We start from the raw sequence: 27008 nt of genomic DNA on the forward strand, positions 1-27008 counted from the left end.
CCTACCCATAAGTATTTCATGAGGGCTCAAACCTGTTTTTCTATCTGGAATGCTTCTCAAAGATATCAAAACAATTGGAAGTGCGTCTGTCCACTTCATTCCTGTAGCTAAACACATTTTTGCTATTCTGTTTTTTATTGTACTATTCACTTGCTCAACAACACCTGATGCCTCTGGTCTGTAAGCACAGTGTAATTTTTGCTTTATGTCCAGAGCTTCACAAACCAATTGTAGCAATCTGTTTTCACAATGTGTGCCACGATCTGTCTCGACCGTCACAGGAAATCCATACCTTGGCATGATTTCTCTCAAAAGCAATTTTGCCACAGTAATTGAATCATTGCGGCGTGTTGGAAATGCTTCCACCCATCTTGAAAACAAACAGACTATCACCAAGACATATCTGAGTTTGTTGTAAGGTGGCATGTCAATGAAGTCAAGCTGTAATCTGGTAAATGGACCACCCTCCCGTCCTATGGTTCCCATGCTTACAACAGTTTTTCTGTTTGGGTTGATCTGTTGGCAGATAAGACACCTCTGACAAAGAGATTCTGCAATTATTCTGAATTTTGGATTGTACCATGTTTGTCTAAATAATCTAATCATTGAGTCTCTGCCAATATGTCCTGGACCATGGTACATGCGTGCCATGTCAGAAATCATACTGTCTGGCATTACTGGTCTGTCATCTTGATAAACCCAAACCTCATCTTCTTCTCTCTGTCTGCATCCTGCTTTCAACCATGTGTTTTTCTCTTCCTCATCTGCCTCATCTTGCAACTGTTTTACTCCCTGCCAAGTCTCAACTACAGATGTTAGCATAAGTGAGTTCAAAACATGTTCATGTGCTTTTTCCCGATTAATTGACACATTATTTTTTGCACAGAATTTTGCTATTTCGTCGGCATATGAATTTCCTTTTGTTATGCAATCCTCTCCCTTTTTATGTGTTGTACACTTTGCAACTGCAATCTTTTCTGGTAATTGAATTCCATTGATCAGTCTTGTAATCAGCTCTGCGTTTCTGATTGGTGATCCCGCAGAAGTTAAATAACCTCTTTGAGACCAGAGCTGGCCATAGTCATGGACTACGCCATAACCATACTGACTATCAGTCACTATGGTAATTTTCTGCTCGTTTTCCCCATTCACATGCACGAATCAAAGCAATCAATTCTGCTACTTGAGCTGAACAAATTCCTTTGACAAGAAGCTTCAATTACATCTGCAACTGTACACATCGAATATGCTGCATTCAGAACACCTTCATCTGTTCTTAAGCATGAACCATCAACAAATAGTACATAATCTGATTCAGCTAATGGGACATCTTTTATGTCCTGTCTGGGTTTAGTGCAATATTGTAATACATCCAGGCATTCATGATCAACAGCCTCATCTCTGATTTCTGTTTCAGAAGTGTCAGGTAATAATGTGGAAGGATTTAAATTCACATATTACCTGACACTTCTGAAACAGAAATCAGAGATGAGGGGATGTATGACGTTACAACGCATACTTTTAGCACGCATACCATTACAACGCATTTTTTTACATCGCAGGTGCCTTTACAACGCATACCATTACAACAAAAGTATTGGTAAGTATATAATATTTAAAAAAATGTAAGTAATTAAAATTAATATTATTTAATTTAATTTTAATTTAATTTTATTTAAAACCCAAACCTAGCCTTGAACCCTAAAAATACCCCTGTACCCCAAAACCCAAACCTAGCCCTGAACCCTAAAAATACCCCTGTACCCAAAAACCCAAACCTAGCCCTGAACCCTAAAAATACCCCTTTACCTAAAAACCCAAACCTAGCCCTGAACCCTAAAAATACCCCTTTACCCAAAAACCCAAACCTAGCCCTGAACCCTAAAAATACCCCTTTACCCAAAAACCCAAACCTAACCCTGAACCCTAAAAATACCCCTGTACCTAAAAACCCAAACCTAACCCTGAACCCTAAAAATACCCCTGTACCCAAAAACCCAAACCTAACCCTGAACCCTAAAAATACCCCTGTACCCAAAAACCCAAACCTAATCCTGAACCCTAAAAATACCCCTGTACCCAAAAACCCAAACCTAGCCCTGAATCCTAAAAATACCCCTGTACCCAAAAACCCAAACCTACAACATTTTTAATATAATGATATACTTACCAATACTTACGTTGTAATGGCATGCGTTGTAAAGGCATCTGCGATGTAAAAAAATGCGCTGTAATGGTAGTTCGTTGTAATGGATCCTGGGTTGTAAAAGTTGCGTTGTAAAAGTAGTCAGTTGTAATAGTTGCGTTGTAACGGTTGTTTACCACATATACTTTTACAGGAAATCCCATTATTATTCCTTCACTTTTTTCCAAACCTACGCTTGTTGCAGCTACTGCTTTTAAGCAACCTGGTAATGCTTTTGCAACCGGGTCAAGAACAGCTGAGAAATATGCTATTGTCTTTCTCAGTTTTCCATGTCTCTGAATCAGAACTGATAATGCACATCCTTCTCTTTCACTGCAATACAGCTCAAACTCTTTTTCGTAGTCAGGCATTCCCAATGCTGAAGCTTCACACAAACTTATTTTTAACTGTTCAAAAGCTTCTAACTCAGTTTTTGTTAGGCTAATCGGATCTTTTATGTCTGCTTTTGTCAGTCTCTGCAGTAGTTTTGCAATTACTGAAAATCCACTAATCCATTGGCGACAATAACCAACCATTCCCAGAAACATTCTAACCTGTCTCTGTGTTTTTGGAGGTTGCATTGCTTGAATCATTTTTATTCTTTCTGTTGTCACTTGTCTGACTCCCTTTGCAATTCTGTGACCAAGATATTTTACTTCTTGTTTGCAAAACTGTAATTTTGCAGGAGATACTTTATGTCCCTCATCTGCCAGATGATTTAAAAGAATAATGGTATCTGTTACACAATTATCTCTTGTTTTTGCAGCCACAAGAAGGTCATCAATATATTGCAATAACGTAGATTTTCCAGGCAAATCTAGATTTTCCAATGATTTCTTTAGCAACTGATTAAAAATAGATGGACTTTCTGTGTACCCTTGAGGGATTCGACACCATGCTAGAATACGCTCTTTGAACCTGAAAGCAAAAATGTGCTGGCTTTCTGGATGCAATGGAACAGTAAAGAATGCATTACATAAATCAATAACCGTGTACCATTCTGCATCATGCGGAATTTGATATAAAATTACCGCTGGGTTTGGTACAACTGGGCAACATGGAACAACAATTATGTTAACCTTTCACAGGTCTTGAACAATTCTGAAAGTTCCGTTTGGCTTTTTAATTCCCTTAATCGGTGAATTACATGGGCTACTCTCAATTTGAATTTAGAACACCTTGTTTAATGAATTTTTCTATTACAGGAATACCTCCTTCAATCACTTCTGCTTTCATTTTATACTGTGGAATGTTTGGATAATCTGCTCCTTGTTTTACAGATATTTTTACTGGGTCTACATTTTTCATCAAACCCATTTCATGTCCAGTGAAATCCCAAATTTTAACATTCACTCTGTCTTTTAATTCTTCAGGTAGATTATTCTTATCAAACAGAGGAAATAATTTACTTTCTTCTGCCTCAATCATTGACATTGTTAATTTGTAAAGCCCATCTTCTTCTGGAGTTTGTAGCTCAATACCATCCGGTGAGCAATATATTGCGCAATTCATCTTGCAGAGAATATCCCTACCTAAAAGATTTACAGGACTGCTGTCACAAACTATAAATCTATGTTTATCCTTACATTTACCTATTTCAACTTCAACTGGTTCAGTTAAATCTGTTTTAATTTGCTGATTAGCTACACCTACTACTTGGATTTTATCTCCAGAGAGAGGAAGGTTTTCTATTTCCACTGATCTAACAGTAGAATGGGTAGCACCTGCATCCACTAGGAAAGTAATTTCTACATCATTCATTTTACCATTTACAAATGGACCAGACTGATCTATCTCAAGAGTGGCTCCAAGTACACACTCTTCCTCCTCTCTCAGGCACCGTCAGAAGTAATCATCAGATTCACTCCCTCCATCTTCTTTCAACCAATATTGTTGTGCCGCATTCGACACGTTCACTCTTGGTGATCTGTTTACCTGTTCACCTCCGCTGAATCCGGTTTCTGCACTGTATCTCTGCACATTTACACAGTTTGGAAGTGGCAGTTGTGGTATCTGACTTTGCTGATTCACTACCTGTCGCTGTAGCTGTTGCTGCTGATTTACATCATTCTGCATCTGTGGATTTAATGATGCATTTTTTAAATAATTTCTGGGCGGATTCTTGCACTCGCGCTTCCAGTGTCCAATTTCACCACAATTAAAACATGGGAGTTTCTGTTTTAGCTCTTCTATATTTCCCATTAATTTTGGCTTATTATAATTACCTTTAAATTTCCCTTGATTCTGGTCAACATTTTTATTTCCTAAAGTTGCTAATTGTTGTTCAGCCACTTTTACCTGTGCCCACATAGCTTTTTCTTTTAGCTTCTTTTGTTTAGCATCTATTTAATCACTACAGTATTTTGCTTTTCTCAGGATCTCATCTACTGTGTTTGATTGCCAACCAACTATTCCAGTTCTTACCATTTCACTAATTTCAGGTCTCAGGCCATATCCAAATCTGTATATAAAATGGCTCATATCCTTTTCGCTTAAATTTTCATAACCACTGTATTGTTTGAATACCAGCAGTAATCTTTCATAAAATGAATGTACTGATTCTTTTGGCTCTTGGGTTGTTCTATCTATTTTAACCCAGTCTATCTCTTTCGGGGGAATCTTGGTTTTCAAAAACACAATTACCTGATCGTACTTTCTCATTACCTCTGGTGAAGGAGCACCTGTTACTATATGTCGAGGGTATTCTTCTTTAGGCCAATTTATAGTAATTTTACATTCTGCCCAAAGATCTGATGGGACAACTATGTCAAAGAATCCATCAAGATCAATCCACAAAATTTTTGAAACTTTCACAAATCTGTCTACCTGTCGATACCATTCTACAGGTTTTTCTCTTAATCAAGGAAAATCATTTGTGAACATTAAAATGTCCTGTCTTGTCCATGGTACATGCACATACCCTCCTCCTGGTATTTCTCTCATTGGTAACTCGTTTACTACTTCCTCTTCCTTCTTTTCTCTGATAGGAAAAGCTAAACTTGTTCTGTCTTCATCTCTTTTCTTGATCCATTTCACTCTCCATTTACTTAGTTCAGCCCATTTTCTTAAAATCACAATTAAGTCTTTTATATGAATGATTCTTCCTGTGGTATTCATATTTTCAATATCTTTTTCAGAGAAATCCACCCTGTAATGTTTCTGCAAATTATTTTGCCTACTCAAATCTACTTCTAATTCAGCAGCCATCTCCTCTAATTGATCATATTTATTTTTCGTTTTACAAGTTATGCTATTGCAAATAAATAATAATTCATCATCCTGATATACCTTCAAACTGTCAGTTCCAATTGTTCCAATTATTAATTCCTCTATATCTGCTTTCAATTTTGCAACATCAAGTAATTTACATTCTGGGGTTTGTGTTAAATCTATTTTATTCGGACTCTTTTCCGGAGTTCCAGAGTCAGATTCTGCACCAGATGGAGTTTTACTTGTCAAACTCTTATTAAAAGTTAAGTCAGGCATCATTAATTTCTCTCGATGAATTTCAGACAAATCTGAATAAAATTTTTCAGTCACTTTCTGTATTTCTGAATTTAGTGGAACAGTCAAAGCTGAATGTCTAATTTCTTTTTGATCAAATACTGGAAGAACAGGTCCAATCGTTACAGGTACTGTTACTGCTTCCATGCTTTTAGTTAACTGCTGTATTAAGTCATCCTTCGAACGATTATATTCTGAGATATTTGGTAATTCCTCATATCTTTCTGTTCTTTTTCCATTTGAGATTACATTTCTCTGGACTGGGGTTTCATTTCTATGGACTGGGGTTTCAGCATAATTTCAAATTTCTCCCAAAATATTTGAACTACATCTTGTTTCTACTCTTTCAGGTGTTTTTCTATAATCAGGATTTGTTTTAGGAGATGCCTCCTCAATAATTTCTCTTGGAGGGGCACTAGGAGAAGTCCATGAACAAACTGGTTGATAAGGTGGCGGTTTTCTAGTATAAATTTCTTCTAATAATGCATCTTCTGACTCATTTTCTTCACTAATATTATTTGTCTTTTTGGTACACTTTTGTCCAGTTACCTCATCAATTAGTCTCACTGGGTACAAACCATCACACATGTCTGCACTTCTCCATCGACGCATTCTATCCTCATGTGTTTCTCTATTAAGATCTAGTCCTGCTCTCCTTGATACTCTACTTTCTCGTTGTAATTGAAACATTTCATCCTCCCATTCAGCTAGTGCTTCAAATTGAGTAGGTCTAGGCTTTGGTATAAGTTTCATAATTTTTTCTCTTAAGTTTTTCAAAACTGCCATGTTAAAAGATCCATCTTCTGGCCATGCTACCACACCATCATTTTTAGTATATTCCATCCAATTCTCAATCCAAAGACAAGTATGATAACCATATTCACCCAACATATACGCTGCAGGTGTTTTGTACTTATGAATTAATCTTCCACCTTGAGTTGCAATTTTCTTGTCAGGTTTAAGTTTATTTTTTAATTTCTGAAACCACGAAAGCTTCTTTTCCTCTTTCATGTAATAATACTCCATGTTTTAAAAAATTTCCAAAACTTCGGTAAAGATCGTAATAACTTCCTTGATATTCCGCAACACCAACCAATCCGTGCGCGAAACTCACCAACAAACCAATCAGGTTATGTTACGTCAATATTCTGCTCAACCAATAGAATTACTGCTTTTCAGGTTGAGCCAATCAGCTGTAAGCTTGCCTTAGTCACGTGAACCAATCTGTGCACAAGCACTGTGACGTATGTTAGCCAATCACAGCGCGACTCTTGTGACGTATGCTGCCGCTGCAGCTTCTCTGTCTCTCACTCCTTAAACTAAACCCCTCCTTCACAATTATAAAGCGCCATATTTACAAATCCTTCAATTGAATTCAGTTAGTAACTCCACGAAAAACATACCATTTGTCTGTTTTGCTAAAATAAAGTGATAGCTTTCTCAGTCATTCAAGTATTCTTTTCGCATGAAATAGACAACGCTATTTCCACAGAATATTTAAATTTGTTGATAAAGTAAGGCTACTCTACCCTTCTAGCAGGTAATAACGAACTTGTTTCTCTCTAAATGCACATTGACAATTCAGAGTTTAACTCAATCATATATTACAAATTCATTTACGCACATCCATACAGAAAAATCCCTAACCATGCATACATAAAATCTTAAGTAGGACTTTAATCAACCAAAAGAAATCCTCACTCGCCAGTAAGATAGACGATGCTTCTTTACCCTTCACTCAAGCTTGGATAAATTCTACTACTCTTTTCACAGTGAGTTTTAAAACAGGACACCTTTCCCTATACTCAAAAGCTACAATTTCATAGATAATCCTCGCTATACATTCTACCTTACGCACCTAAAATCCCTAAACTTGTGCTGTACGTCCACAACACTTGTGAAATACGGCGATACCACTATTTTGAAACAGAACAAATGCACTGTGTAACTTCACCTGTCACACTTCTCTTGCCGGCACAAACCAGGAATTTTCACACTGCTGCAAAAAACCTTTCGACTACATATAACAACTGAACAAACTTAACAAACCTAACATGTGTTAGACATTGATCCTATGTATTTACCATGTAACATGTCAGTTACCATAGCAGCCGAACTCTGCTACCAAGGAATTGATCCAGCGCTCCTATTGAAAAACGGTCTCAATAACACTACCTATCACCTCAATACTCACCATTAATCATGAAACACAAATAAGGCCCATTCTACCAAATGAGACAATTTTTGAGCATCTGAATCAGGTGGTCTGATTAACTAAACTACTCATATATTATTTACAAAATTATATACAACAGCTGTTTATCTATTTTCACCATGGTTTTTAAACACTTATCATTAATCAGGCCACAAAGGCGAATGAATCAACTGATGGTAACTAGATCATGAATAAACAAGACCAGCTTGTCATTTCAAATCTAATTTTTATTAACTATTATTTTTCATAAGAAAAGGCATATACTTTTAAGAATCTTTATTTTCTAAGCAATCAAGAAAGCAGCATTTTAGTGAGGAAATGAATTAATAAACTGACATTTTTAAAGCAAGCTCAGAAACATGAATTATTAGCGAAATAACAGTTTCCATTCCCTAAATCTATTTCCCTGTCTGATTCTCACTCCACCTAGAAAAGGAAAAATCATTTAAAGTCTGCTATCCTTACGTGTGCCAAAAGTCCGACAGCATCTCACTTCAATCAGGAATCGGAAAGAAGAGAGTTTTTTCCCTACTCTGAGTGTCAGGTTTTATACCTTTCTTTCTAGCTAAACTTACTACATTTGACATATTTTTAAACGATTCCGAGCTTTTCATTGGCTGTCCTGTGTCAGTCCACAATAAAACATTAGATCATCTCCGTTACTTGACCAGGCCCAGGCTTTTACATAAGCCCTATTGTCTCTCATTACCACGTCTTCCAGCTTCGTTAGGAAAGATACTTTTTCCACGAGTTTCAAACATTTACTTCCTAACCTTGGCAGACACAACAAGTTCCTGTCCTTGAGGCTTTCTCCGAGTGCACGTTCAACTCAGCTGAAGAACTGCTTTTTCAATTTATGGGATAATTGTGCAGTAAAAGTCTCCACAGCTACGCATGTGCAAGGCATCGCTCTGGACAAGTTTTCATCCGCAACTCTGTCTGCCATATTTTCCTGAACCATTTTTAGGCCTCACTTCGGAAACTATTATTAAACAAACACAAAACATCAATTAATTAAAGAATTTAGACCTATGTTGTTACCGACCCCCTTTACTAATTAATCCTGTTAATTATGTTACCTAGCTGAAGCACAAATAAGCAGCATTATATTTACCTTTCCTTTAGGAACTACACAAACTCTTTTATGCTTTTGTCACAGAATGACATAACATAAGCACACAAAATAAGCACATGCCATTAGTTAAACAGCTGCATTTAATATTGACAAAGACAATAGACAAGGTTAGTTTATTATTTCTTATTTGCGTTCGCGACATAAAGCACATTAGTTCATCCCGCGTGTACTGATGCAAGAACTCTTAAACTACGTTGATCAGTAATTTCACCACAAGCATATTAATTCAATTATAATTATGGGAGATTAACTTCGCAAGTTTGAACAAAATTTTGTTCTGCACCTTGCTCCATCACTTGCAACTCCTTGGCCAACATAACCATCACTCACTTCTCACTCTTGTTATCAACCTCCTGGGGCCAGCCAGCAAGTGTTTACGTGAAATCAATGGTTATTTTTAAAAATAAAATAACAAAATTAACCCCATGTGATCATTTCCCAGTGCTTTGTTTGTGTACCACGTGACCACCCCAGTGGTCTATTTGCTCACAGGGCCGTCGATCTGTAGGAGCGCAAAAAGCACTGCCAATGACGGACCATGTAAAATATCAAATCAATCATATGACTTTGTCCTGCCCTCACGCTTTTCACTCACCCTCCCACACCTCAAGGTGGTGCGCTCTCTCTCAAAGCCTGTGTAATGCCTTTGCATTGTGCACACACCCCCGCCCAAGCCAGCAGCAAAGCCAAGCCGAGGCCCAGGTAGAATCTTAACCCCTTGGACGCTCATGACGAGCTCAGCTCGTCATGGAGTTTCCATTGATTTCAATGGAAATTCAATGAAGAATCTGAAAGTGCCTTAGCATCCAAGTGGTTAAAGCAACATATAGCCAATGGTAGTAAATAATGGCCCTGCCTACCTGGCATAATTATTTCGTCTGCCCCGCCCAGACCCTCACTTTCGCCCCTGCCCTCCTGCAGTAGTTTTCATCACTTTGGCCAACATCAACTCAACAGTGTTGTGTTTAAGTAAGAAACAGTATCTCATTAACAGTTGTCCTTGACACCCAGGGTCGGATTAGTAAACCAAGCATTCGGGCAACGGGCATAGGGCCAGTGCCTGAGGCTCAATTGTGGGCTGTTTGTGTAATCCAATGTTGCGCCCAATTTAAAAGGTTTCAGGGCTAGCTGACTTATATTGTTTGGTTTCGCCAGTGGCTATGTGGAGCAAAAATGCGCTCTCTCAAAGCTTGCAGCAGGAACAGATGAAATCTTGTAATCTCAGCACTTGTTAGGTGTGGCTGGCAGCGTCCTTACATGGCCCCTGCTGGGTCGGCCCATTCAGGTATGGGGACGGTTTGGGCCACCCGTGGACACAATAATGCGTGCAGATTGAGGTCAGTGAAGGGAGGGGAATGAGTAGGATCACCATTGCAGAAGCCCAGCTGTGAAGAGCCTATAAACTGATTTACTCATGCATGATTCATTGTCTATCTACTGTGTGCGATGTAAAGTGCTCTGGCACCCTCCACTACTGGTATGCATTGTGCTATATAGCAAGGAAATACATGTGAGACAGGGGCCGACAAATATTTTCGCACTGGACGCCACCAGACCTAAAGCTAGCCAAGCCATAAACACCACGCATGTTACATGTACATTTACAAGTCAATCATGCACGTGCCATCCAGAAGACCAAAGGAAATAACACCTCTTCTGAATTATTATTTTTTGACGTATGTTAACTTGCTGTGCTTCCCTTGAATGCATGCATGCATTTAGAGGTGGTGCAGATGAGAGTTTCGGTAGCAAAAAGCCACAAAAACACTTTTGGTATACATAAACATATTTTTTGTCTTAAAACTGTCATCGCACCCATCTGCAGCCCATATCATTTTAATATAATTGGTTTAGCTAAAACATATATATTTTCAAAATATTTAATATTAAAAACACCTAAACATTCTGCATTTGCCACTCTTCCAGGTTTCAAAGAAGCATTTGATTAAAACAAATAAGAACCTGTGAAGAACCATTTTCACCCCATTCCTCACTGTATGAGGCCACCAGCCTTGTTCACCTGAACCCTCCCCTGCCAGCACATGATAGATGTGGGTTGGGATCCTGCTCAGCCTTACTGAAGTCAAGGTGTAGTAGGCCATTTCACAATTTTACCTCCTTGACCGGATCAGGTTTTTGTTGCCCTTGTCCCTGCCCCATCAGAATCTCTGCACATGTCCTGCAGCAGTGCTGTCTCTGCGAGCCAACGGAGTACAGGAGGAGGAGGCAAAGAGGGAGAATTGGGAAAAAACATAATGAGAGAGGGGCCAGAGAAAGGATAGAGGAGATCCTGGAGAAGAAGAGCTAGAACAGGTAAGGTGTGGAATAGAAGGGAGGAAAAGCCAGAGCTAGGGCTATGAAAAAAGTAAGAAGCACAGAAAGATGCGAAGATTAGAAAGACAGTGCTGGATGGAAATAGTACGATTGTAGTACAGGAATGGGCATGAGAAAGGAAAAACTTAAGTAAGTGGAAGAGGGATCAAGTAAATAGAGACAGTGAAAAAGTGAATGAAAATAATGAGAAGTAGTGAGATCAAGGGCGGTGAAAAGGTGATATGTAGAGAATTTTGTTTATGCACGTCCATAACAGAGGGAGAGTGAGAAATAAGAGAAAGAGGAGCAAGGGCAAGTGCCTCACAAGCTGTGCTTCCTAGGGTGTACCACTGGTCTGCTTCAATTGTTGGTGATGCAAGCTCTGCTGCTGGGACTAGACTTGATACTCTTACCTGATTATCTGTAGTGTGTATTTGTAGAAGATGGTCAAGGGCTTTCATATAACACATCACTTTGCATTTTTGCACGCACTGTCTGTAGAAGTGTCACTTTCACCCAATTGAAAGTACTCAATAGTCCAACCTCAGAAGAATGCTTTATTTTTGCATTTATTACAACACTTTACCTGCAGGTCACAGCAGATATCATCAGCAGTCGCAACTCATTCAGCACTCTTGCAGGGGCACATCACTAGTAAGAGAGCCAAGATATTCTGGGAGCCTTTGTGGGGCTGTTGGCATGGCCTCTACACTCACTGCTTCTTATGTCTAAGAGTTAAGCAGTGAACCAAGATAAGCATGCCCTTCCCCAAATTTTGGAGCACACTAGGTTATTTATAAAACAATAACACATTCAATGAGTACTGTCACTTTTATGGGAGTAGAACTGGCTGTCACTTTAAAGGGACTTTTAGAAGGACTGCAAGGGCACTTCTGAACAAATTGGTAATACTTTAATGGGGCAATACCTGCATTTGTAATAAGGCTCTAAATAATGTGGGGTGATGCTTGTGGTTCTCATCCTATACCCAGCAGCATTAACGGCTGGCCCCCTAATTAGTTGATGGGGCAACCACTGACCATCAATGTCTGGTCAGCACTAAAGCTATCAGCCATGGCTCATTATAAACAGTTTATAATGAACCACGACTGAGAACTCTGACGTTGAGGCTAATGACAGTGCTAGTGTTCAAGTGGGTTAACAATAATAAATTAAATTGAAATGTACTCACACACTTGTATGCGCTGGCTCGTTTCCGGTCCTCCTTCTTCAGTCCCTTGGCACTGTACTGCAGGCTGCAGCAGTTCTTCACACCAGTCTGAATGCTGGTCTCATGCTGCTGCTAATTTTAGCAGCATGAGAGCAGCGCCGGGAATGTGTGGAGCGGGCTCACTCAACACTCCAGCAGGCACTGGTGATCCGTGCCTCCTCTCCACCTAGCTGTCCTGGACAGCTAGGTGGAGAGGTTTAAACTCTGCATGTCAGGCTGGAACTCGCAAGAGAGCTAGCCAAAGTGACATGCTCAGTGTAAACCGAGAGAGTGAGCACCAATCCTCTGCTGCCAGTCAACAGCAGTATCCCTGCCCCCAAACACGGTTCGGCTGGGAAAAGGGAGAAATAAAATGGAAATAAATTAAGTTTATTACCATTTAATTTTTCACCTTTTGCGGCACTGGCATCAGGGGATGACGCTCCTCTGCTCTAATAGATGGGCCACCACAGCCCAGCAGTAAGGGACATTCAAGCTTCCTGCCTCACTTCACTTTGGCTGGGCCTCCTTCCTTACTCTCCAACCTGCCAGAGCAAGAAAACAGCCAGAGACGTTTTCTCTGGCAATCTCTGACTGTGTCTCTCATTCTCTCTTAAGGGCAAAAGCAGTGCATGGCGAGGGTGCAAGTAATAGTTACTTTAGGATGAATTCTAGTGGTTTTGTTAGTTAGTTCAAATGATGTTATACGTGACATTGTCACCTAATAATAACATCCCTTTAACCTTTGTCTTTCCAGTGAATTTCTAAGGTTTTGTTAATGTAAGGTTAGATATTCTTACAATTCCTAGCTATAATGTCACTTTGACCGTTGTTTTTTTCAGTAAATCTTTATTGAAGCATTTTCATGATTTTAACCCCTCCATAATTTTACATCAAAAAAGAATTAGTATTAATACCCGCTACCCCCCACCCCACCAAGCTTGAGTTTATAGATAAAAAAACAACAATAGGAACACGGTACATAAAACCTGACTGTTTTGGTGTCCAAATTATAGTAACCATAATATGCATTTTCTGGATATATAGTTGAAAACAAACTAAATTATATAAAAAGTTATCCACCCAGATTCTGTATCCAACATGTTAGTGGGTCCCAAATTTTTAAACCCGTTTTTTGTTTCTTTCTGCCTTTCTTTTGGTATATAGCCATTTCTAAATTATATGTGGCCAGGAGTTTGGCCCGCCATTGTTCAAAAGCCGGAGGGTTATCGTCTAGCCATACTGAAGTCAAACATAATCTAAATACAGCTGCAGAAATAAAGATAAGCCCTTGAATTTCCTTTGGCCTGGTAGCTCCATCTTGACCTGGTATTAATTCTGCCGTCGTTATTTCAAATTGTAAGTTAAAGATTTTGGATAAAAAAGTGGATATTTCCTTGCGTATTGTACCCAGTGCGACACATGTCGCAAATATATGTACGATATCTGCCTCGTGCTGTTTACATCGAGGCCATTCTGTACCTCTGCCCGATCCCCATTTGGCGATCTTGTTCGGGGTATAATATAACTGGAAAAAAGTTTTGTAATATTGGGCTTGAAGGTTTGCCGGCATTAGCCATAATTGAGATGCCTTAAGTGATTTCTCACAGGTGTCTTGTATCATGTCTCATTTTTCGTGCCATTTTAATGTATATTTTGAAACATCATCTGGTAAAGCGGATATAAGGTTATAATATATATACCCCAATTCTTGTTGTGTAGGTACCATTTATTGTATCTATTATATGAATTTTTCCGAAATTGGCCAGGCCTCCTCTTTCTTCATTAAAAAATCTCTAATTTGTAGAAATTTGAAAAAATCTGATTGGCTTAGTCCAAATTCTGATTTTAATTCATCACATGATTTGAATCCAGTATTGGAATAAAAGTTACCACACTGGGTAATCCCAACCCTTTGCCACCTTTTCATGCACACGTCATTAAATATATCTGGTAGATTGGTATTTCCCACTAGCGCTGTATAGTATGAGAATCTCCCATCCCCCATATCTTTCGAACATTATTCCAGGCTGAGTATAAACCCCTTAGGGTTTTAAATCGTACTTTTTTATAGAGGCAATTGTAAGTTAGTCGCCAGAGATGTGCTCTTGTTTCTTTACCTAATATTAAACCCTGTGGTGTCTGGATCGTTTCTTCACATTCTACGTGGTTATATGAGGTCAGAAGTCTTTTGCTATACTATATAATAGTGGCCCACCAATATATTTTGAAGTTTGGTAGTGAGAGCCCACCCCTGTTTTTCGGGAGTGTAATATATTTGAGTGCCCTACGTGTTTTTTTATAATTCAATATGAACTGTGAGAATAATGTCCTGGAATATTTGAGTATTGAAGTCTAGACAGATGGTCCAGAAGAAATACAGGAATTTTGGGAGATATAGCATTTTGATGGCATTGCATCTTCCCACTATGGTCAAATGAAGATTGTGAATTCTACTGAGGTTTTTGCTTGTTTGGTTTATTAGGGGTTCCAGATTAATATTGACCAGATTGTCTAGGTCAGATGTTATATTTACTCCTAGATAAATGGCGTTGGTGACTACCCGATCATCAAGAAATGTGATTTTATTATTAACGACTATCTGGGTTTTTCCCTGATTAAGTTTGTATCCTGAGACCTACCTGAATTGTTTGGCATCTTCTTCTATTGATTTAATTGCTGTGTTAGGGTCTCCGGTGACTATTGCTATGTCATCCGCATAGGCTAGCGTCTTAGTATTGCCGTTGATGCTTTTGATTGGTGATATGGCCGGATAGGATTCTAATTTCAGGATGAAAGGATTAATGAAGATGGCAAACAATAAGGGAGAGCACGGGCAACCCTGTCTGGTCCCTCTGGTAACTTTAATGCTCTCGGGTCATCTCTCCGTTGATTGTGATAACTGCTTCAGGGTTTGTGTATAACATACGGGTAGCATTAATGAATCGGTTACCAATACGACACTTCGACATTGCTGTCCACAGGTATTGCCAGGAGACCCTATCAAAGACCTTCTCGGCATCTAACAGGATTAGGGCCACAGGGGCTCCTGCAACTTCTGTAATGTCGAAGAGTGTGATGACCCTCTGAATATGGTCAGTGGTTGATCAGCCCGGAATAAAGCCGTGTTGTCGTGGGGATGTGATTTTGTGTATATATTGAGCCAGTCTTGTTGCCAGTAATTTTGAGTATATTTTAGAGTCGCAGTTAATCAATGTAATTGGGCGATAGGATCCCAGTTGTGCGGGATCTTTGTTCTTTTTCGGGAAAACTACAATTTTAGCCCTGGCCCATGAGCCTGGTGGTTGCCGCCCATTGAAAATATGCGTCATTAAAGTTGTTAAGATTTCCTTCAATGGTTTATAACATTTAGCATAGAATTCGACGGGGATCCCATCCAGGCCAGTTGCTTTCCCAGGGGGTAGACTGTTAATTGATAGTAAGATTTCAACTCATTCTGGGCTTTTCGCCAAACTTTCTTGGTCTTCCATAGATAGTTGTAGGCTATTAGACTGTTCTAGATAGAGTTCAATTTTACCTTGATTCTTATCAGTTTTTGTGTATAAATCCTGATAGAAATCATGAAATGCACTTCTTATTTCTAGTTGGTTTTGTGTAAGACCATTTTTAGGATTATTAATTTCTTTGATTGTATTTGCCATAGATTCTTGTCTTGTTCGCACCGCCAATTGGTGTCCTACTTTTTCGCTAAGTTTGTATATGCGTTCTTTATTCACCATAGCTTTTTCTATAGCTTTTTTGTAAAAATATCTGCCACTTTATTTTTTGCAATAGCTACCTTTGCCAACGTTTCTTCTATTTCGTGCCTGCTTGTACTGCTCTCATCAGATCTTCCTCTGTATTGATTAGCCTATCCTGCAGTTTTCTCATTTCATTTTTTACTTCCCTGTTAAAGTTAAGGGAAAATCTTAGCGTCTCTCCCCTTATTCCTGCTTTTAGGGTGTCCCAAATGATCTCGATTGGAGCGCTCCCCATATTATACTCAAGGAATTCTGGGATCCATTTGTTTAGACATTTGCAATATTCCTCATTCGAAAGTAAGGCCCGCTCAAAGGTCCATCACTTTTGACTAAACCCAGACCCTTCTATATCCATGCTGAGAATTAGGGGATTGTGATCGGATAGTATTCCGGGGAGTTTCTCTATTGAGCACTTAGATGAGAGTGTATTGTATTGGAGATCAGTATGTAATCTAGCCTTGCAAATTTATTATGTGGGTGAGAAAAAAATGTATGACCCGGATCTGTGGGGTGCTTTGCTTGCCAGCAATCCCCTAACCTGTGTGTGATGCATATTTCTTGTAGTGTGCTGAATACCCTTGGCTTCCTTCCTTTGTATGTAAAGTCTGGCCTTGATTGCCAGTCCGGGGGTGAATTCAGGTTAAAATCACTACATATGATAAAGGGTGGTGACCAGTGGGCTAGTTCATTTAGAATGAACATCCATAATTCTGGTTCATCTATTAATCTCCCATATATGGAGCAAATTGTGACTTTCTCCCCTTGACCATATAGGCATTCTGTTATTGCCCAGCGTCCTAGTTTGTCGGCTATAGACCTAGTAAACTCTATTCCCCCACCAATTACGAGAATGGCTACCCCCTTGTCTTTGTTGCCTGCGATGTTGAGATGATCAATCTGTAACCCATGTTTTTCAATAGTTGTTGCTGAGACCCTTCAACATGTGTCTCCTGCATGCAAATAATATTAGGGCCTATTGTCTTGAGACTGATTGCCACCCTTTGTCTTTTCTTAACATCGTTGAGACCACAAATATTAATAGTTAAAATCTTTAACTTGGCCATATTTTTTGTGGTTTCTGGGTCAACCTTATACTAGTCTTTGTCTTATTATCTTCATTCCTGTTTACAATTTTATATTGAGGCTGTGTCATTTTTCTTTTTCTTTTCCCTATTTTGGATCCTGATTTGCCTGTGAATACCCGTGTTTGCTTTGCTTGTGTGCTCTTCCCACCCACCCTCCCCCTCCCTTTCCGTACCCCTCACCACCCCTTGAGGCTTCCTGCATCCAAAGGGACCCAGGTGTGGGCGTTGGTCTTGTCAGAGAGCCCCAGCCCGCCCTCCTCCCGAGCCCTAATGTGCTGGACATAAAAATACAATATACGTGTGCCAAAATAAAGTTCCTTGGTATGTTAGTGAATATCCTTACATTTCCTCATTTGCTTTCTGAGTCTTGTCTTGCCGCTGATTTTTGTTGACTTTCTGCTTTAGAGTTGCTTGAGAGAGAAATTTCTTTGAGGTACGCCTGAGCCTGAATTTTGCTTGTGAGCTTCGAGGTGACCCGTTCATAATGATTTTCAATCTGGCTGGTTCTTGTTAAAAAACTGTGGCTCCTATCTGCTCAAATGGTGTAATTAATTGCCGCAGCCTCCACCTCTGTTCCACTGTGGCATGAACACAGTCCGGTTGTGTGAAGAACTTGAACCCTTTGTATTCCCTTTTTCTGTTTGGCCGTGCTAGATCATATATGGCTTCACGAAGCAGAAAATTCCCGAAGTATATCAGTACTGCTCTTGGGTAGTGTGAATGGTTGTTTGCTCGTTTGGAAAGAGTTAATTGAAAGCGGTGCACATGCTGTACCTTCCTCTCTATTTCCCATGACTATAGTTCCGGGAATGCTGTGTTAAGGAGGGGGATCATGAAGGCCCTTATGTCCTTTCCTTCTATGCCTTCGGGAATTCCTAAAAAGTGGAGGTTGTTTCGTCTCGCTCGGTTTTCATGATCTTCAACCTTTTGCATTAGATCTTTTATGATACCATCTTGATCTTTGCCTTGCGTTTGGAGGTTAGCAACATCTATTTCCAAATTTTCGGTACGCGTTTCCACAGAAACCATTCTGTCTGATATTTCCGAGCATGTTAGACCTACTTTTTTGATCGCTCCTTGCAATTTTTGTATGGTGGTATGGTTCTTTTTGTTGTCTGTTTTTACTTCCTCATGCAAGCTTTTGATTGAGCTAAGTATTTCGCTCAGACATGGTTCTGTCTGTTTGCCAGCATGGCTTCTGCGTCCCAGTTGGTTATGTCCATTTCCTGTAGTCTCGTGCACAGTAATTTGGTGGGGGTCTGGTTCTGATGTAATTTTAGGAGTTGGATTTTTTTCGGTGTATTTTGATTGCTCTGTATTACTTCCTGGGTCTGTGGTTACTTCGTACCTCACTTTGTAGTGTCTTTTCTGTCTATCTCTCTTTTTCCCCAGTATTTTTCTTAGAGTATTATCAGGAGATAGTTAGTTTGCTTTCTTGGTTGTTGCGCCAGCGAAATCTGATAGTTCTGAGAATTCTGAGTTTAAGGGATCAAGGGTATGCTCATCGCTGGAGTGACTTATTTCACTAGATGTCGAGGCCCCGTTTTCATAGATATCTGAATCAGAGTCATCAGTAGCCGCTAGGGTTTAATCATATTGTTTTGTTGTTTTTGTTGGGGGAGAAGGGTGATTGGGAGATGGCTTAGAATTTGGCGTCTTGTGTGTATTATCCAACCCTTCAAGTTGAATCTTGGCATTGTTTCCCATTTTGTTTCCCAAAGCGTTGTCAGGTGCTGGAGAGCAAGAATCGGACATTAGACCTACGACATGGTTATTTATTTTACCTACTTCAGCTTCTACTCCAGGAGTTGTAATATCCTCACCATTATGCCCAATGGTCTCACTGATTTGATCCTCCAGGTCCCTGGATTGGTCTCTTGGACTTTCTGGTTTGGGTGAGTCACTTATCCTATCTTTAGATAGCGGGGCAAAAATATTTGAGATCTTTGGTTGAAGCTCAGTTGGCATACCAGGCATACCAGTCTTTTTAGCGGAGGCCTTCAGGTTCTTAATTGCTTGTAGTCGTTTAGCCTTTTTTGCCATCAATTCCAGGTTGTCGTGATCGCTAGCTTCTGTGGCCTCCACTTTGTCCTTTCCTGTCATCGACCCTCTCCCCTTTTGTTTTGTAGGCTCCTTTTCAGGGTTTTTCTCATCGTGTATATCTTTCTTGTCTTTCTTATCTCTATTCTTTTCTTTGTCCTTGTCCTTCTCTTTGTTCTCTTTGTAGTTGTCTTTAGCTTAACCTTTTTCTTTGTATTTGTCTTTGTCTTGATTTTAATTCTCTTTTGCTTTGGCCCCCCCTGGTTTCGGGTCTTCTTTGGACTTCCTTAGATCTCTGAGAGCTCCCCGCACTCTGGATGTTTTGGGCGGCCTCTAATTCTCGAGTATCTTGCATGTCTTGTGATGTAGATGCTCCTTCTGTCTCCTCATATGGGGGTTGTACAGCTTGTTGTTCAGCTTGATCAACCTGTTCTGAATTCTTAGCGAAGTATTCAGAATCTGTCTCCCCAGTTTCCAACATTCTACTCGTTCTGAAGTTTGTCAGATTTCTTAGGTTCCTGTATGGTAGGCTTGAGTTTACTGGCGAGGAGATATTAGCTTTCAAAAGGTTAGTTGCTTGATCTTGATCGCAGGTACCCTGGGGATCCGGATTGATTCCGTGCTTTTTGTGCCTTTGATGCTTTTTTTTTTTTTTTTTTTTTTTTTAAAACCTTTATTGAGAAACAGGTATAAGTACAAGCGCAGGCCTACAACCACAAGGGCCGGCCGCAAAATCAGGAGAGTCAAAAGAGAACAACATCAATGTGTACGGTAGGATGAATACAGGATAGACGAGTAATGAAATCGTTACACAGTAAGCGCCAGGATAAGAAAGGTTTCATTTTATGATGTATAGAGGAGGCAGAAGCCTTATCTACCCATGTGTCACGCAACATACTCAGAAAAAGAGGGGGGGGACGAGAGGGATGCAGCCCCCTACGCAATCAAATAACCACAGTAGAGCAAAGCCCAGATACATCCAATGCCCATCAAAGGTTCAAAAATAAAGGACAAATCGTAGCAAACAAGTAAATGGGTCACCGCATAGACCGCCCTCCCGCCCCGAAAAAGGAGAAAGTGCAGACACTTACGAAACGAAGGAGAAAGAACAAAGGGACAGAGCCCACCCCCTAGAAAGAAAGCAAAAAAGGGACCATAGAAGAAAACAAACTAAAATAACAAACACCCCCCCCACCCTACATCACTGTAATGGCTATGGCCTATCCCACTAAACAGCGTGCCTGTCGCCCAGAGTCACCCGAAATATAGAAGAGAGAGAAAGGGAATAATAACGAAGGGAAAAAAGAGAAAGGGATAAAAGGAGAGGAAAAAGAGGGAAGAGAAGGAGAGGAGAGAAGAGAGGAGGGGAGCCAGCGATCGAAATACAGAACACCACCCCACCCGCAATAACGGATCACTAGTCGAGGTCAAAAAAGGATACTGAGAAAAGCCTACATAAAGGATGAAGACAGGAACTGTCCAAATGATGAGGCACGGAGATGCCAATTAACAAAACAAAAGTCCCGCAGGCACCCAGGCACGATCACCCCTGTCCACTTCTATGAAAAGCAGAGCTGCCAGACCCCGCCACGGCCAGGAAACAGCATGATACAGTGGGTCCATACCAGTCAAGGAAAGCAAGTGGGATCTTCACGGAACACCGTCTCGGCGAACAAAAAGCAGCCAGGAAAACTCGGCAGCAGTCAGAATGCAGAAGTAACCCAAAGATCCACGTGGCCAAGCACAAAGTCCGGGCTGTCCAGCACAAAGCAAAGAAATCAGGATGTAGGAAATACTGCTGCATCGGCACCGGGTCCACTTGATCCCATGGAATCGAACACCCAGCTGGATATCCCAGCACAGCAGCTGGAGAAGTCTCAACAATACCAACTCGGGGAGACGACACCGCGTCACAAAATGGCTGAACAACCATGGCGGCGATCCGCAACTCCAAGTCCCGGCAGTGCAAGGACAGGTCGATCCGCAGAGCACCCAGGGCGAACAAGACAGTACTCCGTGTAGGGGCCGCCCGAATCAAACGAGGTCTGGGGAGAGCAAATGCAGCAACGTCCCTATCTCCAGGAGGAAGACACTCCGAGGGGCCATCCGCCATCTTGTGCATATCGCCCGCCGCCATTGTCGCATCCGCCGCCAAGCCCACCAGGAGTGTCGGAGGCCCCAGGACACACAGCCGATCCGCGGCGGATGGTGCTCGGCGGAGAAAGGAGAGTCACCAGAAGAACGGGCGTGCTCCCCACAACACTCGGGGGAGCCCTGCACCGGATCCCAGGCGGGACAATCAACAGGAGTGGGCTTCTCACCCGAGGGGTGCCGGACAACGCGGCTTCTCTTCTTCGGGCCGGCAGGCAATCAGGCATGCGGGGTGGCCCACCATCGGGGGTGGGTCCGCTCCGGCGCTTCCGGCTCGCGGCTCTCAGGCTCCCACCATCGGGTCTCTTCAGCGGTTCCGGGCCGCCGGCACTCCGAACACCTCCGGGCAGACACAGCACTCGAGGCCCCGGCGTCAGGGCCGGGAAGGCCAGCAAGGTTACAAGGGCAGAACGCAGAAACCACTGCACGCCAGAGCCCCGGAAAAAGACGGTAAGTGAAGGCTCTTCCCAGGTAACCAAATTCGGAACACCCCGATCAGGATTAAAGACAGGATAGGCGGCGGGGAGGAAGGGATCTCGGAGCGAGGCGTTTATGCGACTGTTCCGATCGCCATCTTGGCTCCTCCTCCGCCTTTGATGCTTTTGATAACAAAATGAAGATAGATTTAGCCTGCTTTTTTTGTTTCTCAGGGGCCTCTTTCCACTCCCCCAGGTTAGAGACACCTGGAGGCACACATGTACTTCCACTACCACCCCTGTCCCCTTTGAGACAATCTTTGCCAGGTTGTCAGGTTGTACCCGTTACTCTAGTTAGTTAATTCTTGACAGATCTAGAGCCTTAACCTGACCTTAAGTCAAGTATGTGCGAGCTCTTACTTGCACACCTTTGTTTTCCAGGTGTGTGCCCCTGCGCTCTGTATCTCTCCTTGGTGACGGCCTGTGCCTGTGCCTGTCTGTGTAAGTCAATAACCGATTCTGTTATGGGACCGCGGGGGAGCAGGGTAAGGCAGAGGATGTGGATGTAGATATCAGAGGCTGAGGAGGGAAAGATCAAGTGGCCAGGTAAGTTGGTCAGCAGCAGAACAGCAGAACAGCAGAATAGCGGAACGTGAGTGGATGAGAACACAAGAGAACAGATCAGACCGGGAGCCATTCAGGGTGCTCAGGTTATTCAGGAGATACGGGAGATTCTCGGGAGGGCTAGCAGCCTATGGGATCGGGTCAGATAAGGTCATTCCAGTACATTAGTAATTCAAGCTGTAGTTCAAGCTGGGGGGGGGTTTTCAAGCCGCAAGGCCGTTATTACCGGCCCGTTGCCATTGCCGTTGCCCTCGCCCTCGCCCTTGGAATCCCTTAGCGCAATAAGCTGGATTTCACTTTGTGAAGTTGTGTGAGGCTATATTTTCATCAAAGGCAACCTGTGATTACAGCCAAACCTCTGAGCAGTAAGTACTTTGTATATTAGCACCGAGCACTGATCACTGATCACACTGACCACGCTAATTGCAGATTACTGGGATGACTTGGACGACTGCGCCGCTGCTCCCCTTCCTTTCCTTTTCCTTTGTCTAACTGGCACTCTTCAGTCAGAACATCATGCCGCTCTGTAACTCTTGTAATTTTGATCTTTTGCCTCGGGTTATGTCAGTTACAGTTGCAGTTACAGCTATGTCACAGTTTATAGCGGGCTCACTGACCGCGGGATCGTCTGGCAGATTACGAGATTAACGAGCCCCTTTGTGAACTGCTGTTGTGGTTCAAATAAAGGTCTCTTCTCACAGTCTTTCACAGTAGGCTTATATTTTAATTAATCACCACCACGGCCATCTCTATTCACAGTGATGCCCGATTCCATTCCGATTCCATTCCGATTCCATCCGATTCCATTCTCTCTCAGCCACCCAGCTCTCTCGGCCTCACAGATTCTCGGCTTCACGGCGTCTCTCTGCTCTTCCACGGCTCCCACGGTTTTTTCCACAGCTTCTGACTTTTTGGTCCCAGCTCCGCGCAAACAGCGGTACGCGGCTCAGCTCAGCTCAGCGTCATAAAATCTGCATCACTTCAATCCAGGGTAAGTAGGGCAGTAGATGGGGATAATGATGGCACACTTCAGTTTCGATGGTGTCTAGCAGTACTTAGGTCCGGGCTCGCAGGCCATCGCTTGGCGACCGCTCACACCAGTGCCTCCGGCACCATCTTGCCTCGGAACAAAAAAAAAGAAATCTGATGACTACATTGGTGTTTGGCGCATCAATCATTTTCAGTGAATTTCTAGTGGCAGAGAGGCTGGATGCAGGGTTGTGCCTGGTATTGTCCATTTTGCTGCCCCCGTTCAAGCTTGCTACCCTTGCCCCCTTCCTCCTAGCCCTCCACTGTCCAAGTCCATACCCCTTCCACCATCTCCAGGCCTGTGTGGCCGTTGTTATGCCACTGTACTTCCCGTGTGCTCTGCCCAATTAGCTTGCTGCCCCTACCCACTCCCTCTCTACCCTGCTGTCTGAGTCCATGCACTTGCCCCTTCCCTCCTGCCGTGCGTGGTCACATGTTATTGATCCTCACTGTTCGGTGTCTGATATTTCTTCACTGTTTTGAGTGGAGTGAGTGGAGAAGTGTGGCTCAATGGTTAGAGCGGCAGACCCTGTGCAGAGGTCTAGCCCGGGACCAGGGTTCAATTCCCACCTTGGCGGGTCTTGGGCTCAAAATTCCACGGACCTGATAATTCTCGCCTCGGTGCCTATTCCAATCATGGAGTCCCACTCTGCAACTCTGGGCAATAGCTTGCTTAATCTCCACAACGGCCCCCACAATGCTAAGGATGCCTGGCCTCCACCTTGGGGTGCCCAGGAGTGGACACCTCACAGGGAAAGCCAGGATGGGTTCCACAGCGGTATTCGTACAAGCGCCTTGAGACCCTTGCGGGTGAGTAGTGCGCTATACAAGTATCAATTTACATTTTACATTTTTGTGCAGCATCCCATGCCATGCCCTAACGCTTTTTTATGTATGTTTGACATTTTAGCAGTGGAATTGCTGAGTTCAGCAGCAACCGAAGGAATACAGAAAAATGTAATTCCCTACCACAAATCCCAAAGATCCAAAACAAAGACCAATATTGGATGTATTCACTAAAAAAGAGTACGGAAGACACTCCTGCAGGTTCAAATGAAGGCAAGAGAACAAAAGAGTTAACATCATCTCCTGCCATTACAGCTGCTTCTCCTTGTGCTGATGATCGTCCTGCCATTGCTGACATAGCTGATATCACTTCACATGCTGACAGCGCTGAGTGTTCATTTAACATTGAGGCTGAAGATTCATCTTATTACGTTGGAAGCTTAGATGACAGTACTTCCCTGGCTGGCCTTGACGACTGTTCATCATCCTGCGAGGACAATACAGCCAGCTCTTTTTTGAGTAGTGAAATAATAAAAGCACCTAGAAACAAAAAAATTTGTCAGACACCAACATCAAAATCCCATCTAGCAAGACGATTTTGGCAGAAGACTTGTCACTAAATCATTATAGCGAACCAGTGCAAACAAAACTTCAAACAGCCGCGGGCCGTGGAGGGAGTTACGGTGGCCCAGGGAGGCGGGGAGGGGGAGGGGCAGGGTGGAGAGGGCTAAAAACCGGCATATGGGTAATTACAGGTAAGTAAACAATTTAAATAATAAAACGAATTTCGTAGCGCGCACTGCATCGCAAAATGTTAAATTGTTTACTTACCTTTAGTTATCCATATGCTGGTTGTTAGCCCTCTCCACACTGCCCCTCCCCCTCCCCGCCTCCCCGCCTCCCCGCCCCACCGTAACTTCCTCCACGGCCCGCGGGCTGACTTCAAACATTCCCCTGAACTGAATGTCATAGGTTTAATGAAGATTACAAAACCCATCCTTGGGTAGAGTATTCAGTCCTAAAAGATGCCGTTTATTGTTTTGCATGCAGGCATTTTAGTGCTGTCTCTGTGGGAGGAGGAGGACTTGAACTTGGCAATTTTGCATTTGATAATATTGGCTTCAATAAGTGGGAAAACATACTCTTTTCTCCAAACATTCACACTCAGTAAACCATAAATTGGACTAATCTTCAAAAGATTACAGCAGGCTACAAACAGTCAACAGCCAATTTCTTCCATATTCTTAAGTGGTGTGGAGCAGGAAATTTAGGAGAATAAACATCATGTGGAGCAGCTGCTTTAGGTAGTATGTTTCTTGAGTCGTAAAGGGTGTAAAGGATGAATCTAAGTATTCTCACAAAAGTGGACATTTCATTGAATTGTTAGAAATAATTTTGAATAAAGATATGAGGTTAAAAGAAAAAATGTCCAGGAGGTACAGATACAATACCACTCCTGATTAACAAAATGACATGATATCTGTAAGGGCAGTGCTTTTCCATAAGCATATTGTCAAAAATTGCCAAAATATTTTGCCGTGCTAGTTGATGCAACCAAAGATGTCTCACATAAAGAGCAACTGAGTGTTATTATCCTCTTTATTGGTGACTAGCAGCCCATCTCGACGTTGTCCGGGTAGGCTTTGCGACACAACTTTATGTGAAAGGTACTCACCAGCATCGCGCACCCCGGACACGGGCACTCCGCGCAGCCTAAGGTCTGTTTTCTGATAAATTTAGTGCAAACCCATATGATAGGAGTTCCAGTGCCAGCTTCAGTGCATCTCCTTTAACAGTGTGTCCCTACGCTGCATCTCATTCAACAGTCTGTCCCTGCGCTGCATCTCATTCAACAGTCTGTCCCTGCGCTGCTTCTCATTCAACAGTCTGTCCCTGCGCTGCATCTCATTCAACAGTCTGTCCCTGCGCTGCATCTCACGTGCTGGGCATCAGCACAACACAACCTACGCGCTCATGGCCGTTTGGTGGGCATGTTGGACTCCGCAGGACACAACTTTATGTGAAAGGTACTCATCAGCATCACGCACCCCGTACACGCCGCCTAAGGTCCGGTAACTATCCGTTGTGTGTGATGGCGTTTGTTGGGCTAGTCGAACTCCGCAGGGTGTCGGTTCCGCGCTCCTGGCCGGTTGTTGGGCATGTCGGGGTCTGCAGGGTGTCGGTTCCGTGGTCCTGTCCTTTTGTTGGGCATTTTGGAGTCCGCAGGGTGTCTGTTCCTCGCTCCTGACTGCCCAAGCGCACATTACGCTCCTGACCGGTTTACTTTACCAAAATGGCCGACCCCGTCACTCTTATGTGATGTCAGCACGCCTACTGCATTCAACGTCGTTAAAGGACACGCCCACCTCAGAGATGGCGCTACTTCCAAGGGACTACTTTGGCAAAGAACGTACTTTGCCCTTCTAACGTATATTTTTTGCTGCTATTTAGCCTATGTCCATTGTTTAAGCGGTACAAAAACTGGACTTGACTGGAAGAAATGTGTTGCACAGAGCTACAATTGAGCATCTGTCATGAGTGGCTGTTTTAATGG

Source organism: Lissotriton helveticus, chromosome 7, assembly GCF_964261635.1.
Source record: "Lissotriton helveticus chromosome 7, aLisHel1.1, whole genome shotgun sequence".
Taxonomy (NCBI): domain Eukaryota; kingdom Metazoa; phylum Chordata; class Amphibia; order Caudata; family Salamandridae; genus Lissotriton; species Lissotriton helveticus.